Below are 16,776 nucleotides of genomic sequence, written 5' to 3' on the forward strand. Positions count from 1 at the left end.
ACTTTTATCTCGGAAACAAAACCTTCATTGTCTGACGTGAGCTGAAATTCAGTGGTGTCATTCGGAGCATCAGCATTCGAATCAAAGCGCACTTTCCATCAAACTTACCTCGTTGTACGGCTACTTCTGGAAGTACACCTAAGAGTATTGGTACCGTTGGAAAGATAATTTAATGCTCTACAAATTTAATTAGTGACTATATCTCAACTCATTGGGGAAATACAAAGCAAAAAAGAAAATATTAAGAAAAAATATGTCAATTTTTAATATTTATGTTAAATTTTCCGAAAACCCGTTGAGTCTATCCAAAGCATGAATATACAAAATTGTAAAGCACACCTTACAGATAAAACCGGAAGAGGAAATTCATTAATATATTGATTAGTTTCGGAGATATTTCTTTTATTAGAAACGCTCATTTTTTTAGCTTCAGGAGAGACGGGAGGGGTATACGGGGGAACTTCCGATCGTATCAAGAGACCGGCGGTCTCGAAATGATCAGGATAGTGGACGTGATGATTTAGGACCACCGGTTGCTTTTACTCTCTCGGGTTGAACGAAATCTAATAACCACATGCGGAATAAGTGTTCTGCCTCCTGACTAGAAGGTAACGCGAGTATAAACTTGTGTTTGTTGGCTGTCTCGTCTGAAGAAGGAGCCATTTCTGAACAGAGTGTTGACATGTGATGAGAAGTGGATTCTTTATGAAGCTCCATTTCGCCGTCATCATTGGTTGGCATCCCATGAACGGGTTCCAAACCACCGAAACCAGCACTGCACCAGACGAAGGTCCTCCTGTGTGTTCGGTGTTCTTCGCGGATCCGGAATTGTACCAGGTGGTAAGATCATCAATGCAACTGTTTACTGTCAGCAGTTGAGCCGTATTCAAGAAAAACTCAAACCTCTGGAGCCAGCACTTCTGAATCGCAAAGGGGTTCAACTGTTACAGGACAATGCTAAGCCCTATGTGGCTACGATGACCCGAGGCATCATTCTATGCCATAGCTCTGAATCACTTTTGCAATCAACACAAACATATGATCACTCAGAGCAAGATATAAGAGATTGTTTTTTAACCTCAAATGTTCAGATATTAAGAATGAGAACTGAATCACATGAGTGTAGTGGTGAGGGATATTTTCGTGTATATTGGAAATGGATACATACAATTATCAACCATTTTCGATCCATTGCTGGATTCAGATCTTCGCACTTTTTGACAATCATCTATCTTCGAAAATTTGTTTCCATGATATTCGCCGTGCTATCTAATTTCGTCACACCACTTTGTAATATTATTCTGTATAAGTCTTCTGCATAAGATTACTGCAATGAGAAAGAACCGTAAGAAGAAGGGGATTCGTGCGGAAGATTTAGGGTCAAAGCCACATTCAAAGGGAGAACTTTTTTCTCGCTCAATATAGGGTTTTCTTGAAAGAGTTGAAATGGCCATAACAACTACACAAATAGCGATGGTTAGTAGGGCGGTTGTTAGAATTGTGTTGATTGCCTATTTCATTTAGATGATCATTTTGATTGGAAGTCAAATATACTTTATATATTTATAGGCTAGCCTCCTCATCAATAAATAGAAATATAAAGGAATAATCATACTACATCCACGAAGTGCCAATATCAGGAAGCAGTCTCAAATCCGAAGTGATGTATGGGAGAGAAATGTGAAAGGAGATGACGTAAGAGACAGGTGGCTAGGAATGTGGAGCCAATAATAATGTATAGGCCTTGAAAGCCTGTTGCTATAGAGAATGTTGATCCGTATACAGCATCTGCAATGATGAATGCGGCTTCGAAGTATTCGTATGTTTATAGGGCCGTAAAATATAGGCCTAAAAGTATTGTGAGTAGTAGTCCTTGTGTTGCTTGAGTGCAATTTGTATTCAGTAAAACTTTTGCTTTTGTCCTTCATGTATTGGTTTGATTTCTAAGAGATATCTATCAATTTACTATATATATATATATATATATATATATATATATATATATATATATATATATATACTATGTCTACTATGTCTTCTTTCAACTTTGCCTTCAGTTGCGTGAGTCCAGGTTGGTTGGCTTGTAAGAGATCGAACAGGAACGTGCCAGGTGATATTTTCAAAAGGTACCCAACAAAAGTCTTTATTTTCTGGCCAGTAGAATATAGAAGGACCATATTGATTCATGAATTTTATTCTAACGTATAAAGATAATAATTACAAAAATAACAAAAGCATCCTTTTTATATTTTAACCATATCATGTATGTGCTAAGGTGATTTTATAAAAATGCTTCATAAATTTCATAGTTGTGACTTACGAGCAATGACACAATTTGTAACAAAACTTACAACTGTATACAGGGTAAGTCAAAAGTCCTTGCACACCTGCATAAGATTGAAAATCGACGGGAAAAGTAAAAATTGATGATGGGAACAGAGGTTTGATGACGGGCCGTAACTTTTGGAGTGTATGTGCGCCGCCATCTTGAAATCCGCCATTTTGGATTCAAGTCATTTTTTTAATGGGAAGGGGGGAAGACACATCAAATAACACTAGGTTGAGCACAGGAATTTAGTGGTGTAATTTGTTTGTTTCTATCTTGCACAGTTTAGAAGTTCTTAATGTTCAAAAGTGGGAAATTACCTTAATACTGAATGCTACAACACATGTTCTACGTGTTGTCCATCCCGTGGAATGCACAACTGTAGTCGCCGCAACCACTCTGAGTGCACACGGAGGAGAATGTCTCCTGAAATTTTGTTCACAGTCTTGTTGGATGCGTTCGTCCAGGTGTCCCAAATCACGGATTGTCTCAGCATACACTATCTGCTTAACATGACCCCATAGATAAAAATCAAAGGGTGTTAAGTTAGGGCATCTGGGCAGCCACTCCACGGGACCACGGCGACCAATCTACTTCCCTGGCAGTTGTTCATCCAACCATTTACGGACACCAAGTCCATAGTGTGGAGGGGCTCCATTGTGCTGAAAATAAGATGGGAAAATGCCGTCAGCGTTCAGTGTGGCAGGGACCACAAGGTCCTGCAGCAGCATCAGGTACTGTAGTGCAGTTAAGGTGTTGTAAATGAAAAATGGCCCAATGATGCGGGTGTCCCATATGCCACACCACACCATTATCTTTGCTGGACTATGTTCTCGACTCGGGTGAACTCAGTTCGGATTTGCGTCACACCAGTATCGACAATTATGTCGATTAACCTCCCCGTTCAAAGTGAAATACGCCTCGTCGCTGAACAGTATGCCCTAGGCAAACGCAGGATCCAGATCGTATTGTTCAGTAGCCCACATGCAGAACTTCAACCGGCGATCAGGGTCAGCCTCGTTCAGTTTATGTTGCATGTGCAGCTTGTAAGGATGCCACTGATTGGCGTGCAATATCCGAACAACAGAGGATTGGCTTATTGCACATACTAGGGACACACAACGGGTACTACGTTTAGGACTTTTCACAAACGACGCAACAACCGCCATTGCAGTTTTCTCATTGGTGGCAGTCTTTGGTCACCCACTACGTGTCCTATCTTGAACAGAGCACATCTCCCGGAATTTGGTGATCACGTGAGCCACTGCGCTGTCAGATACCGGTTCTCTGTCTGGGTGTCGTCTGTTGTAGTCAGCTGCTATTGTTCGGTAGCTGCGTTTCCCTGATATAAGGATGATTTCGATCTTCTCTTCACGTGTCAGACCCATTTTAGATCACCTGGAACAAAGAGAGAACTGGGTCAGTATCAAGGTAATTTCCCAACTTTGAACATTAATAACTTCTACACTGTACAAGATAGAAAAACACAAATTACACTACTTAATTCCCGAGCTCAAGCTAGTGTTATTTGATGTGTTATTTGATGTGTTACACCCCCTTCCCATTTTAAAAAATGACTTGAATCCAAAATGGCGGATTTCAAGATGGCGGCAATGAATGACATACACTCCAAAAGTTGCGGACACTCAAAAAGACATCAAACCTCTGTTGCCATTATCACTTTTTACTTTTCCCGTCGATTTTTGAACTTATGCAGGTGTCCAAGGACTTTTGACTCCCCCTGTATTTCCGTACATGTAGAATACATGAAAAATAATAATTACAAAAGTACAAAAACCCCATTTTTATTTTTTAACCATACTATGTACGTGTAAAGATGAATGTACGAAAAAAAATTCAAAAGTTTCATAATTGTAACTTTTGAACAATGGCACGATTTGTAAAAAAAATCTAAAATTTGTTTGCATGCCCATTAAATCTAAAATTTGTAATCTTTTGCAAAGTTTCATACAATCAACATAACGAGCAGGAATTAAGCTTTCATTTGGCACTAGGATGAGCACAATAACTTGAAAAATGAGGAAGTTAAGTTGTTTTTTTTCCATGATGCTGAGTATCGGAAAGTGAAATTGGCGCAAATTTCACATTTTTCAAAAATTTCTCACCGGTTCATTTTTCATCAAGAAAATCGGAAAATTTAATTTAGGATAATTTCATTGTTATTTATGTATGAAAAATTTGTGAAGCTAATCTGAGATATTGAAGCACATTGCTCTAGGTGAGTTAACATGGAATGACCCTCCACCTCAACGATCTAGTAACAGAACAACCTGTAGCGCACACGAAAAATGCTTCGGTAACATTTTAGTTTCCACATTTTGTATTCCCGATTATCACTGTGTGGGTCTTCTTCTTAAACATAAATGGAAAGAACTTGACATTTCTACATAGAACTCTTTTATGTGTCCCTGAACATATGGACAAAGATGCACAAAAACTTTACCACGTAAGCAGTTTTTAAGTGTTTCATTTTCACTAGTTCCGTGTCTAGTCACTCGAGAACCGTACGAGTACGGGGCTAATGTATACCTCATTTCGGCTTCTATGAGATCCATATCTTGAGTCTGTAACACTAGTGACTAATCTTAATTTCGAATAGCTACTTTTCTTTATGCCACGCTTAGTAATAATGTGACACATGCCACCAGCGATTCCCATGAGGAGTTATTATATATATATATATGCACTAAAGTAAGAATACATGCGAGAGTTTTCAAATATTTGTAAGTTGTGTTCACTATAAAACACCAAGTACTTTCACAAGATCATAATATTAGCGTACAAAAGTAAAATTATTGTGTTGAAATATTTTCTGCTCCACCATTGACCAACAAACCATAAAATCTTTCTGGTGGATATCTCAATACTGGGAATCTGTCATAATATAACGAATGAGTATAAGCAACCAGAATAATTTATAAGACTTTCTTTTGGTAGAAAAATAAAACAGAACATTTTTACAAACTCGTACTTCCGATGATTATGATGAAAATTAAAATCGATGATTATAAAAAAAACTATAAAATACATTTTTCTCTTTCGCTATTTGATGGGTCATGATGAAATTTTCAGTTTGAGTTTAACATAAAATACAACACATAAATGCATTTCATTATTCACCTTACTTGCAGTGTTACCACGTGATAAATAAAAGAATAAAGAGAAAAGATATTTTTAGATAAAGTTTCTTAAATATCCTTCAATTATTTATTCTTCCTTCATACATAGAAATGCTACGGTCATTAAGTAAACTGAAAGCCTACACTCGTACAAATCGATCGAGGTGTAACTTCTTCCAGTGTTGCTTTGATAATCGGATGTACTGGCATTTAAAAGATCCCATTGATATCTGTAAAATACACGAGTTCTAAAAGGTTAAGGGCCCTATGCCTCAAGTGTTGCACTTATTTGTTGACAAACAACTACGAGGGTCATTCGGAAAGTAAAGAACGTTTTTATATAAACACTTTAATAACTGATATACAAAGGCGAAATTTGTGTTACATACTATGTGATACTTAAGTTACTTTTCGACATAGTCACCGTGTAAATTTAAACACTTGTCATACCGTGGTACAAGTTTTTCTATGCCTTCGGCATACATAGTTGCCGCCAAACTGTTGAACCAATCACTAACAGCTTCCTTAAGTTCATCATCACTGCCGAAGAATTCGTGCAGCCCATCAATAGTGAATCGCATATCCTCTTGAAAATTCCGCTCAATTCTTCCTTTGAGTTCGTCAGTCACAACAGAAGGCCGGGCCGAGCGTTCCTCATCGTGCACATTCGTCCGTCCGTCATTAAACATAATGCACCACTTACGAACTGATGCTTCATTCATTACATTTCCATACACCTCAGTGATTTGTCTATAAATTTCTATCGGACGCACTTTTCTTGCATTCAAAAATCTTATCACACCACGAACCTCACACTTGGCGGGATCAGTAATTGTATCGCACATTTTACAGTCGCACAGCGAAGCAATAACGGACAGTAGCGGATCGCAGCTGGTGCCAGACTGAGGCTAAAGCATGCCCAGGTCAATAACCCAGCGGCAGTGGGGGCGGGGGAACACGCGCACGCGCTAGCGCAAAACGTTCTTTACTTTCCGAATGACCCTCGTATTTCTTGATTCTAATTATTCTAAGGAGCATTACTAATATAGTGGTGAATATTCCCAAAGGCCCGAGTTATAACCACTTGGCCCACAAGGAGGGTAACACATAGTGCTGTATTTACATATAAGCTAAACAAGCTATAGCTTAGGCCCCACTCTCTTGGGGCCCACCAAAAATTTTAAAGGCAAAAATTAGCTGTAATATAATTTCCAAATTGTAAGAGAAAGCAAATAAGAAAAAACAGACATACAAGAACGATATTTTGTATTGTTATATACTAGGCTCTTATGAAGCAAGTAATGGGGTCATGTTTCCCAACCCTGCTTGTAATAGGGCCCGTGTTAACCAGCTTCGCTTATAATGGGACACCCGTTTCCCAGCCCTGCTTGAAATAGAGTTCCTGTTTCCTAGCCCCGCTTGAAAGAGAGTCACTGTTTCCTAGCCCACCTTGTATTGAAGTCCTGTTTCACAGCCCTGCTCTTAACGGGGACCCTGTTTTCCAGCTTCACTTATCATGGGGACCCGTTTTCCAGGCTCGCTCATAATAGGGCCCCCTTTCTCAGCCTGCATGTAATTGGACACATTTTCCCCAGCCCTGCATGTAATGGACTACCTGTTTCATAGCTCCGCTTTCAATGAGGCCCTTGCTTCAGAATCCTGCTTGTAATGGAGACCTTCTTTCCCAGGCATTACATTTAGCTACTTGAATAATATTTCATAGTATAAATGTTATAGTCTACTTGTATGCTGATAGAGCTCTGGTATCCTTTCTCTTATTCTTTGGAATACGGCAAGAAATCGGGTAGACACTAAGCGGCGATACTTTTTATGTCGCTATACGTAGTAGAAGTAGTGTCAAGAAGTATTTCATAATATTTAGAATTACTAGGTACTATCCTTGTTGTCATTTTCATAATGATCTATAGTGTGTCAATAATGGTGCACTAAAGGAAAGAAATGAAGCATGAATCTTTCGTTTTAGGCATCTGAGTCGTTTGTTTTTACATATTATCAGCGCATTGCGTTTTGTTATGTGTTCTTATGTTCAGAGGTGCACAACTGAATTTGTCTTGTGTAAGTTAATATGCAGCAGTCTGAATGTGTTAAGCTTATCGGCACTAGTTAGTACACAGCATGGTAAAGTACCTAAGTCTTTTCACGTCGCAGTAAAGAAAAAGTTACCTATAATATTTATAGGTCTTATAATAATTTTAGTCTAACCTTCATGTTTTTCAACAATATTTTCATTTTATTCTAGCAAATTTTCATCGTCCGAGGGTTGCGTTCCACTTTGACTCTAGTAACTTGACCTTAAAAAACTCACACGATTGGTTGGAAATGGAGGCAATACTTACTAATCATGGGTGATATTCATACTATATTATCTATATTAGATCTTTGGAATCGTTAGAAACTTTATCAAATAACCTGAATAGAAACAACTTGAAATTACAAATGTTGAGTCCTCCACATATAAAATACGGAGTGAAGCTTTGATCATATTTGGTACACAAGGAAGCAGACAAGCTCTGCAAGTTTAATTGTGACGAAATTAAGCTAGAGTTAATTTTACATTTTTTCTGTAATATCTTCAAAATAGATAACAGTAATTGACAAGTGGAAACTCAGTGGGCTAGACAATATTATTGTGCATGCGATACGGTTATTATAACTCACTAATGTGCTTTCGCTTAGCAACTATTTATAGATTCGGCATTTATAGAGTCTATAAAAGTCTGCTGTCGCAATGAAAAGTGCGGACTACTATGATGATATTAGTATTATATAAATTAATTCTAATAACTAAAATTGTATTGTGTGTATGTTATAGCATAATATCATATTAATAACGCTATATACAGGGAAAGTCAAAATGACGGACCCGATTTCAGAAATGTATTGTGTAAAATCAACCAAAAATATGTTATTATGAAACATCTGCTCAGAAAAGTTGGAATCGTGGTTTTCGTCGTGGTTAAAATTTCCTGTAAGCAAAGATACATTATTTATTTTCTCGTCGTCTCTCTCTGTATAATTCGTCGTTCTCTCTCTGCGTTTTCTCAGCTATGCCACGACGGAAATCGATTCATCCAATACCTGCATGTTATCACCACTGGATCTGGGAAGCGGCGGATAAGAAAAAATGAAATGAAATCTTTAACGTCCCACGCTTATGACGGCTAGGCTAAAGGAGACGGTGATAATGAGAAATTAGTGAAATGGTGGAATGAACAAAGTGGGAGGAAACGGGAGAACCCCGAGAAAACCCACGAGCACGGTGTTTGTCCACCACAAGGTCCACATGGCGCGGGATGGGATCGAACCAGGGATCGCAAGCACCGGAGGTGAACGCTCTACCACTGAGTCACCGCCCCCCGCCGCCGCGGATAAGAATTTAAGTACTGCAGAGTATATATATATTGTTTAATCATATTTGAATAACAAGCTAAAAATTAATTTTGTGAACAAGTGAAGAAAAATTCGGTCTGCAATGTATAACGCATGTAATGACACTCAATATGAATTAAACTACACTCAAAAATAACGTTCAATTCATAGACAAACGAATTCCTATTTTTGATATTTACGGTCGTTCACGATTCTAACCTTTCGTGATTTGGTGGCATGATTAATTATTTGAACTGTATGTCATACTCACTACGGTCTTCGACCGGTCAACCTGTTCAAGGTCGTCGTGGTCCTGGTGTCGAATCCCAATTAATCACAGGAATTTCACGATAATCTTCAGAGACGATGCTCCCAATCCGTTCCCGCCACTGCGTTTGAACTTCACAGTCGCTCCATTGATTTTTTATCTGTGAATTCTTCAGGCACCGCAAAACTACTCAACACTGGAAGGCGTGGTTAAGCCATCGGAAGGTACGAAAACTGATACGTCCGCTGGGCATGGTATTCAAAAAAGTATAACGCCAATCAAGTTCAAAAGTTCATGTCGGTACTCGAATGTACTTAATTGGGCTTCAAATGAATATTTGGACTTTAAAGACTCGACCCAGATAGGGAGTTCACTTCGCACAAGAATACAAGGCAATTTTGAAGAGCACGAACACGAAAAGGTCCGATAACTATTCTATCAGTCCTTGTTTCCATTTTGTATTAAAAGACAACACACTGAGCAAGGCTAAGTGATAATATGTAACAAAACACACAGTCACGTAACAGTTTCGAGACAATAACTGTGTCTTCATCAGAGAAGGAGTGGAAGTCTGATGAAGACACAGTTATTGTCTTGAAACTGTTACGTGACTGTGTGTTTTCATACATATTATCACATAGCCTTGCTCAGTGTGTTGTCGTTTAATACAAAAAGGTCCGGGGGGTAAAAGTAGAAGAGCGCGACTGCCTCTGTTCATCCAACTAGCTTCCACATACAGGGAGGCGTGGGTGGCAAGAAAATTTCCCGAAAGGTCCGGATCCGAGGGACAGTCACAAACAATGTAGACATCACGTGAACAGGCTCCCATTTTTTGACCATAATATGGTTGTATGGGGTTGGAGCTAACGGTAAAAACACATACCAAACTTGTGAGAGGACAGTGCTGTAAATTTCCTTTTATATACGAGGTTCCTTTAATAAGTTTGAAAAACGCACTGTTTTCGTCCTTTTGACTAAAAGCAATAAAAAGCCTAGGAAGCCGGTGTCAATGTAAACTGTCAATGTTTTCTAGGCACACATTCACAAATGCTCTATGTAAGCAGCTCGTGTAACACGTCACCCATCAAGCCCATAGTCTCCTGCCAAACTTCTTTTTTAGTACTGTATGTTGCGGTCAACATCAGCAAACCAATCAATGATATTGGAAATGGTGGGACGTTAACATGATCCTTTACCGTACAAAACCGCACATGAAGAAATCACACGGAGTCATGTGTACACTAATCTCAGATTTGTTTACGTGATAATGAAGCATACAGTAAAGATTTCTGTCTACCATTCAACACCATTTCCCTTCACTGCTCGTTGCCGACTCCTAGCGGTAGAAAGTGGAAAGATTGGTTCGAAACTAAACTTTGCAACCTAACCTTTCGAAGTGCATGTCTCATAATAACACATAATTATTGATTTCACATAATAAATTTCAAAAATCGGGTCCGACATTTTGACTTGCTCTCTGTATTTATTAGTAGTTTGCGTAATATATTGAAATCTCTTATTATTTCCTGTTATAGCAAGCTTCCAGATACTAGCATATGAGTTTGTAAGTTGTGCTTTTAATAAATTTGCAATGTGTTGTAAATGTTGAAAGATTATAAAATGTTGTAAATCTGTCAATATGTACGTTAATAAAATATTTTAAGTGTAACTTTATATATATTTTTAGACATCTATTAGATCAATAAATTACTATATAGTATACACTGTAAAAAAGAGTTGTTGAAACAACCCAAAATGACTACCACTTTAGCGTGTTACTTGTGTGTTAATTCAGCACCAAGACATCGCTTTTCAAGCAGATCATTACTAACTAGTTACTACCTGGGAGAATTTTCATTGGTTTTTATCGTTTAATATGAACAAAGCTTTGCAAAATATCTTTGCCACTTATGCCAAGTAGCGAATAATGTTCTATGTTTTCTGTAATCGTCCACAATAATATTGTTGTAAACCTCTGAATCATCTGACAACAGTTACATAGATAGCTGTTCTTCCCTCTGTTTTCTTTATTTGTTATTCTTTTGTCAGCATATATGTTCATAAGATGTCAAAACTGTTGCCTATGTAACTGTTGTCAGACGATTCACAGGTTTACCACCATATTATTGTGACCGATTGCAGAAAACATAGAACATTATTCGTTACTTGGCATAAGTGTCAAATATAATTTGCAAAGTTTTGCTCATATTAAACGATGAATACCAATGCAAATTCTCTCAGGTAGTAACTAGTTATTAATGATATCCTCGAAAAGCGATGTCTTGATGCTGAATTAACACACAAGTAACACCCTAAAGTGGTAGTGATTTTGTGTTGTTTCACCACATCATTTTTTTTTACAGTGTGTATTCTAACCCAAAAAGAGGCAAGATTTTATCGCTGAGAAAGAAAGATAGACATATAAAGGGCCCTGCTTCCTTCAATTGCTTAGGGCCCCATCAAATCCGGTACTGGTGACGCAGAGTAAACTTTTATATTCCCTTTTATAAGGTGTATATGCTGTAGTTTCAAAAACGGTCGAGCATTAACTACCAAAAATTTAGCACTACCCCCGTGGTTTGATCACTTCTCCCATTAATATTATGAACGCGCCTTTGTTCAATGTAATTTTCATTTGTATGTTTGACTTCTATATTATTAGTAAAGTACTACATTCCTATTCTTAGTTTTGAATAGACATCAAGACAGTGTTAGTCTTTAATATTACTTTTTGTGCGGACTGCTAGACATTAAACTACAAAGTTTTATCAAGGGTAAGTTCAGTTTTAAATTCGCGCTCTTCCTAATGTTTAATTGTGTTGTGATTCAAAGCCCAAACGAAACAGAATTATTGTGTATGAAAGAAAATCTAATGCATACTTGTTTTAAATTTCAATATGTGAGCGTAAGGTTACAAACGGTTAGAATGATGCAACACGATTTTTTTTTTCAGTGGTTAACAACAGTAGGGTGGCTTCGTTGCCACTCGGTCGATTTTGTGAACCCATAATCAACAAGTAAGGTGTTGCAATATTTCAGTTTATCCATCGCTGAAGTATACTGAAACCAGTAAACCAGTATGAATTTCACATACAATTTTTAGGTTTACCATACATAACGTTGCCTAATGAAACACCCTATTTCCGAACTCAATTTTGAGAACATCGTATTTAATATTGTTTTCGTCTGTAATAATCTTACATAGGACTAATTAGTCTTAGTTGATGTTCTATTTAGAAAACTGGGAAAAATAATTAATTTGGTAACTATTTAGTGGGTTAGCCAAAATTCCAGACTGTAATTTAAAACGCCCTATATTCTAGAAGCGGATGAAAGATCTTTAAACTTCAATGTACATATTACTTTCAGCTGAGTGATTTGTACCGAAAGGCTATTGAGTAAATTCTTAAGGCTCTAACAAACTTGTCAAGTTTCACTATTTTTTTTCTTTGAGAATTATCGTCAAAAAATTGTTTAGTTTTGAGTAAATTAATTTCGTTACCCCTGAGTGTTGAAAACTACATCGCCGTGTAGGCCTTAGTTTAGGGATTTTACAACAAATATTTGTAGCTCATACTTCCCGTACGTCCTCAATCGTTTCATAACTGAATTATTAGCGTAATTCTATGACCTATAAATTATCATCGTAATAATTTTTATATTTACTAATTTTTTGATGTGTTTTTTCGTTAAAATATTGTTTTCGTCTTATTGTGTTAAAACACCTTTTCTTTATTTGTGAGGTGTAGTATTTTAAAAATATTTTGCGTTTAATTGATTTTGAGTTTAACGTCCCTTTGAGCAGCGAGGCTATATGAGACGTGGAACTACTGATTGATGTGGAAGCCGAACCACTTGACCTCCCGCCGGGAATCGAACCCGGGTGTCCCACGTACGCTAACCGCTTAGCAACTGAGGACCACTTAAAAATATTTTGTCAGAAAGTATTGTTAACAACATTTTTAAATTATGATCTAAAATCGAGAAAAAGAAGAGAAAAGGCCAAAGGAAGACCACAAATAATCTTCAAAATGGATAATCCGCCCACGGGTAATTGAGAAGATATTCCTCACTAAAATATAACTGACTGCCACTGATCTTTGATTGAACTGCTTATTTTTGTATCTTTCTATTTATTTATTTATTTATTTATTTATTTATTTATTATTATTATTATTATTATTATTATTATTATTATTATTATTATTATTATTATTATTATTATTATTATTATTATTTGCTTAGAACACGAATGTAATATAACACTAGTTAACAAAGGTTTTATTACATAAAAGGAAATACCTGTTCTTAAAGGAACTGTTTGCGCTGAATTCGAATATGCACTCGGTTTTTCTCCATCACGTACGATTTTCCCGTAACAGAGGGATTTTCGGGAAAATCCCTCAAAAATTTCCCTTTTCGTTTATTTTACACCCCAAGATCTTGCCCCCTTGCATATACTAACATAGAAATTATACCTAAGTATACTTTGATTCATATTTAACAAACCCTCCAAGTTTCGTAATAATCGCTTTATTCTTTCTAGAGAAATAAATATGTTTGTATGTATACTGTGTGTACTGTTTATTGCACCTTATAGTAATGCTTTCAGATCTCTTAAGTTGAGGTAAAACGTTTTGCTTTATTACCACAAACACATATATAAAATATAATACAATATAATTTACAAGTGTGACAATTTACAATAAACAATAATACAAATGTACCAAAAGGTCATGAAAAGACAATCAAAACTATCACAATATATGAAACTTCCATTGGGTTACAAAAACGTACACTACTTCCTTCTTTTGTAAGAAATGTTGCATTCTCTAACAAGACCCCAACAATAGTCCCCCATCATTGAAGGATCCCATCGTCCCTGGTACCTTTTCTCCATTGCCATTATATCTTGGTGGAATCTTTCCCCCTGTTCGTCGCTGAGAGCACCTAGGTTAGCAGGAAAGAAGCTGAGGTGGGAGTGCAAAAAGTGGATTTTTAAAGACATCCTACAACCCAACTCTTTGTATTTCTGTATCATGTCCTGTACGATTTCTGTGTAACTCTCAGCTTTGTTTTTGCCCAGAAAGTTGCGCACAACACACTTAAATGCTGTCCAGGCAGCTAGCTCAGCACTGTTTAACTTGCTGTCAAAGCTATCATCAAGCATTAATTTCCTAATTTGGGGACCAATAAACACTCCCGCTGAAATCTTAGCATCACTCAGGTTAGGGAACTAATCTCGCAAATACTTGAAACCTTCACCAGATGTGTCCATGGCTTTGACAAAGTTTTTCATAAGTCCTAACTTGATATGAAGTGGCGGTAGTAATATCTTATTAGGATCTACCAAAGGAGCGTATTTGACGTTGCATTCTCCAGGTACGTAATTCACTCTAGGTTCCCATTCCTTCACTTCATAATGTTTGTCATCAGCTCGGCTATCCCATAAACATAAAAAACATTGGTACTTCGTGTAGCCGCACTGCAGTCCTAATAAAATACCAACTACCTTGAGATCACAACATATTTGCCAACAATGGTCCTTGTAATTTATAAGATTTAGCAAAGTTGACATGGTGTCATAGGATTCCTTAATCTTCACTGAGTGCGCAAGTGGTATAGAAGGTTTTTTTTATTTCCATTATGTAAAAGGACAGCTTTAAGGCTGACCTTTGACGCGTCGATAAATAACCTCCATTCTTCTGGAACGTAAGGAATTCCTAGCTCCGCCATCAACCCATTTATATCCGTACATACGCACACATTATCTTGCATTGAGAAATAGCTTGAAAATTGAACATGCCTTTTCCTGTACACTGATATGTTCGTTTCTGCATCCAATAAGTTCCACTGCTGGAGCCTTGATCCCAGAAGTTCCGCCTCTTGTTTTGTCAGGTGCAAATCACGGACTAGGTCATTAAGTTCACATTGCCGGATGAAATGTGGCTCGCGAACACACTCAGGGATGAACGTTGGATCCTTGGCTGTACATGTTGATGTCGATAGTTCATCAAGGTCATGATCATCATCAGAGTCTTTTGGCCATATCTCTTCCCAGTTGGTAGGGGGCTCGGGAAGTGGAAGTTCATCCCCGTGCTGAATAGGTCTAATTGCGGATTTAACGTTGGGATAACTTATTGTGTATTTGCTTTTTTTAGAATGTCCCTTAACTACTGTGAGACAAAAATAACAATCATCCAGATGGTTGGTGGGTTCTCTCCACACCATTGGTACAGCAAATTTCATGAACCTCCGTTTCCCTTTGGCCTATGCAAGTAAAGTGACGTAGCACGACGCACAAATTATGTTGGGTGCCCAAGTTTTGTCCTGATCTCCCACACGACATCCGAAATATACATAATATGCTAGTTTCACCGATGGCGTAATGGATCTACACTGTCCTTTAACTACAAACTGGCCACACACATAACAAAAACTATTTGGTGAGTTAACACACGAACGCCGTCCTCTTGACGCCATTGTACTGATCACAAACTAAACTTCTGGTCTTAGTTAGGTATAATGCCGTTAAGATCAAACATGAAAGCACTCTTAGCAGCAAAGACAACTTTGAAAGTGAAGTAGTGTTAAACCACACGTCAATATAAAAATGTACAAAACTCCCTCACCAGGTGTCAAGAACACAAGAAAGAAAGAAATGCGCGGGGGGAGGGGGGAAACGATACCGTAGTGGAAAATTCAGACTGCATTAGTTCATTGTTGTCAACAATGAGTCTGTATTCCATTCTTTCTTTCTTTTGCATTCTGTTACATTTGATAACAAATATTGATAACCATTTCATGAACAAAACGAAAAAACTTGGAGAATTGTATATATATGTATTAAGATATACATATACTGTACGTTTAAAAAAAATATACGTTGGAAGTACATTCTATTTTTATACACGTTTCTAATTTACAGAGAGCAATACAAGTGTGTTGTTGACTATTGTAAATATTCATTTTTATGTATGTTTGTAGTAATAAAGCAAATCGTTTTTACCCCAACTCAGGAGATCTGAAAGCATTACTATCAGGTGCAATAAACAGTGCACACAGTATACATACAAATATATTTATTTCTCTAGAAAGAACAAAGCGATTTTTACGAAACCTTTAGGGTTTATTAAATATAAATCAAGGTATACTTAGGTATAATTTCTATGTTACTATATGTAAGGGGACAGGAGCTAGGGGAATAAAATATCTGAAAAAGAGAAATTTTTTAGGGAATTTCCCGAAAATCCCTCTGTTACTGGAAAACTGTACGTGATAGAGAGAAACCGAGTGCATATTCAAATTCAGCGCAAAAAGTTCCTTTAAGATCAGGTGATTTTTCTCATGTAACAAACAAAAAGTGTAAATTTGTTAACTAGTGTAATTAGTGTTGACATTCGTCCGGGAAAATTCGAGACCGTCACGGAATCGAGATCTGCATCCTGAAAATGTTTCTTTGGATGTCCCGGATTTCATCGAAGAAAAAAGGAGGAGAATATTATAGTTTGCTGTTTTCACAGGGCTAGGTTTATAATTATTCTCTCTAACTACTGAGTGTGGCAATTGAAAAGTTGAAAAATATAACTTGAATAAATAAAACATGGATTTAAGTAAGTTCACGATTTAACTACTTTGACATTGAACGAAGC

Source organism: Thermobia domestica, chromosome 12 (assembly GCF_964235325.1).
Source record: "Thermobia domestica chromosome 12, izTheDome1.hap1.1, whole genome shotgun sequence".
NCBI classification, from domain to species: Eukaryota; Metazoa; Arthropoda; class Insecta; order Zygentoma; family Lepismatidae; genus Thermobia; species Thermobia domestica.